This window comes from Rhinopithecus bieti, unplaced genomic scaffold (genome assembly GCF_001698545.2).
Source record: "Rhinopithecus bieti isolate Rb0 unplaced genomic scaffold, ASM169854v2 scaffold_28121, whole genome shotgun sequence".
Lineage (NCBI taxonomy): Eukaryota > Metazoa > Chordata > Mammalia > Primates > Cercopithecidae > Rhinopithecus > Rhinopithecus bieti.
In genome coordinates this window covers 2,172,541-2,176,265 of record NW_016813094.1, presented here as the reverse complement: position 1 = coordinate 2,176,265, position 3,725 = coordinate 2,172,541, and positions in this window count along the sequence as shown.

Here is a 3,725-nt window from a genome sequence, read left to right as displayed (position 1 = left end):
AAACAGAAGGAAAAGCAAAGGGGACTTTGTTTGGAACTTAGGTACCAGCCTGACCGTAGGTGGGCAGAGCATCAAGCCAGGTCTTGGGGGTCCTTGATTCTAGGACTTGATTCTTGGATGGCATTTTTGGACCTGTCCTGGGCCAGAGGGGAGCCTGCTACCCTGAAGAGCAAGTCCCAGGCCAGGGGCTTTTCACCACAAACTGACTTAAGAGAGCTTGGGCTTTAAGTGAACATCAAAGGTGGCCTGGCAGAAAATGCCTGTGGGTTGATGATGAGGGAGGCCATGAAGAGAGGCTCCTCTGCCTGTGGAATGGGGAGGGAAGAGCAGGAAGGACTCTGCATTGTGGTTTGAGTGCCAGCTTAGCCTCAATAGAATAGAACATCAGGCAATTTTTTTAGGTTTTTGACTCAAATTCTGGCTCCCAAATAGCATCTCTGGACCCACCAGGGCCTTCACAACTTGCTGTTCTGAAGGGAGGGATCTAGGTAGATTTACCACCTGCTGATTGTAGAGGCCTAGGACCTTGAGTGAGCATAGGGGGTAGCCAGGTAGTGTTTATTGCAGACCTTGAGTGAGACACAGTGTTGTGCTGCCTTCAGGTCTGAGCCAGCACAGTCCTGGTGGTAGTGAACACAAGGGTGCTTGTGACACCCCAGCTCCAGTTCCAGGTGGCTCAGCACACGCACATGCACACACACACACACACACACACAGAGTGTGTGTGTGTGTGAGAGAGAGACAGAGAGAGAGAGAGAGAGAGAGAGAGAGAGAGAGAGAGAGATCGAGAGAGAGAGACTCCATTTGTTTGGGAGAAAGTAAGGGAAAAGAACAAGACTCACTATCTGGTAATCCAGAGAATTCTTCCAGATCTTATCCATGATCAAGCTGGCACCTCTCCAAGTCTGTAAAAACCACAACATCTCAGCACTTTGGGAGGCCGAGGCAGGCGGATAATGAGGTCAGGATATCAAGACCATCCTGGCTAACACGGTGAAACCCCATCTCTACAAAAAATACCAGGTGTGGTGGCAGGCACCTGTAGTCCCAGTTACTCAGGAGGCTGAGGCAAGAGAATGGCATGAACCCAGGAGGTGTAGCTTGCAGTGAGCTGAGATCACGCCACTGCACTCCAGTCTGGGAGACAGAATGAGACTCCTTTTCAAAACAAAACAAAACAAATAAACAAACAAAATATTGGGCTTGGGACCCATGTTCCTTCAAATACCTGAAAAGTCTTTGCAGGAAGGAAGAGCACAGATAAGCCCAGACTGTGAAGGCTACAGTAAATACCTAACTCTTAAATATGCAGATACCAATGAACACCTGCAAACATCAAGATCTCCAGGAAAGCATGACCTCTCCAAAAGAACTGAATAAGGCACCAGGGACCAATTCTGGAGAAGCAGAGATATGTGATCTTTCGGGCAGAGAATTCAAAATTGTTGTTTTGAGGAAATGCAAAGAAATTCAAAATAACACAGATAAAGCATTCAGAATCTACCAGGTAAATCTAAAAAATAGATTGAAGTAATTTAAAAAGAATTAAGCAGAAATTCTAGGGCTGAAAAATGTTATTGATATCACGAAGAATGCATGAGACTCTCTCAACAGGAGAATTGATCAAGCAGAGGAAAGAATTAGCTCGAACAGACACTATTTGAAAATACACAGTCAGAGGCGACAAAAAAAAGCAGCAGCAGCAGCTCCTCCTTAAAGAGGAGGTAGAGGAAGAGAGGTAGAGCAACCTAGAGGAAGATATACATTCAAGTATAAGAAGGTTATAGAACACCACACAGATTTAACCCGAAGACTACCTCAAGGCATCTACTAAAAAAATTCTCAAAAGTCAAGGATCCTGAAAGCAATAAGAGAAAACAAACAAATAACACACAATGGAACTCCAATACATCTGGCAACAAACTTTTCAATGGGAAATTCACAGGCCAGGGGAAGTGGCATGACATATTAAAATGCTGAAGAAAAAAACATTCACTCTTGAATAGTATATCTGGCAAACATATGCTTCAAGCATGACAGATATTTCATGCTTGAAGGATATTTTCCTTTAGACTTTCACAGACAAACAAAAGCTGAGGAATTTCATCAACACCAGATCTGTCTTACAAAAAAATGCTAAAAGGAGCTATTCAATCTGAAAAAAAAAAAAAAAAAAAAAGGATATTAATGACCAATAAGAAATCATCTGAAGGCACAAAACATACTGGTAACAGTAAGTGCACAGAAAAACATAGAATATTATGAGATAAAATATTATATTATAAGACTGTAATTGTGGTGTATAAACCACTCTTATCTAATGTAGAAAGACTAAATAATGAACCAATCAAAATGTAAGTACAACTTTTAAGACATAGTATAGTAAGACATAGGAGAAATAACTAAAAGTTTAAAAACAAGAGAATGAAGTTAAAGTGTAGAGTTTTTATTAGTTTTACTTCTGTGTATTTGTTTGTGTATGCAATCAGTGTTGTCACTGGTTTAAAATAATGAGCTATAAGATAGTATGTGCAAGTCTTATGGTAATATCACAGAATAGGGTATTGAGCCATATGAAAGAACGAGATCCTGCCATTTGCGACAACACAAATGGAACTGGTGGGCAATATGCTAAGTGAACAGGTCATTATGTTAAGATGACAGACAGTAGAAATATAGTTACCAGAGACTGGGGAAGGTAGTTGGGGGGTTGTTGGGGTGGTGGGGTTAGAGAAAGGGTACCCAAAATAGAAAAAATGAATAATACTTAGTATTTAATAGCACAGCAAGATGACTGCAGTGAAAATAATTCAATTGTACATTTTAAAATAATTGAAGGAGTACAGTTGGATTGTTTTTTACACAAAGGATAAATGCTTGAGGGGATGGATACCTCATTTTCCATAATGTGATTATTATGCTTTGCATGTCTGTGTCAAAATATCTCGTGCCAATTAAATATGTACAACTACTTTATATCCACAAAATTAAAATTAAGAAAATTAAAAGGTATAAGTTGAAACCTATCAAAATTTTATTTTCTTTCTCAAACATGAAAGAAAGCTGTAATTACAGCATGCAGACAACAATTTATCATCTATTGTTTTTGTTTGAATCCTGTCAGTGAATTATGTCAAGAGTTTAAAAAATAAAATCATTATCCAAAATTTATTTAAAAAAATAGAAAATTCCCCATTTCCCTTTCATTGACATAGTACCTTTATACCTTTTCAACTGAATATTTTGGCATTTTCTCAAAATAACAGCTTGCATTGTTACTTTTTTACTTTTTGAATTTTGACATAATATATGCATTGACTTGCTACTTTGGAAGATAATAGGTGTCTGTTATTTGCTGTCCACCAGATACAAAGTTAATTTATCTGTCCTTTTATCCTTCCAATACAGTAATATTATAAATACGATTAGATATTTTGCATTTATTATTATAGTTTGGTAAATATTACATACAGATAAGCATGTAATTACTGTGACTCAATTTTTTACTTTTTAAAAAAGCATTAGATATTGTCATGTTATGTGTGTTTGATTCTCTCTTTTTCTCTGTCTCATTTTTTAACTCTTTTCAATATGCACATTTTACCAATGGAACCCGCAGCAAACTTTCATTTTCAACTTATTATTTCCAGGCACTCGATGCATTTGAGAACTTTCCTGATCTAGGAGGAATGTCCCATGAAGATTTCTGTCATGCTCCATTCTAC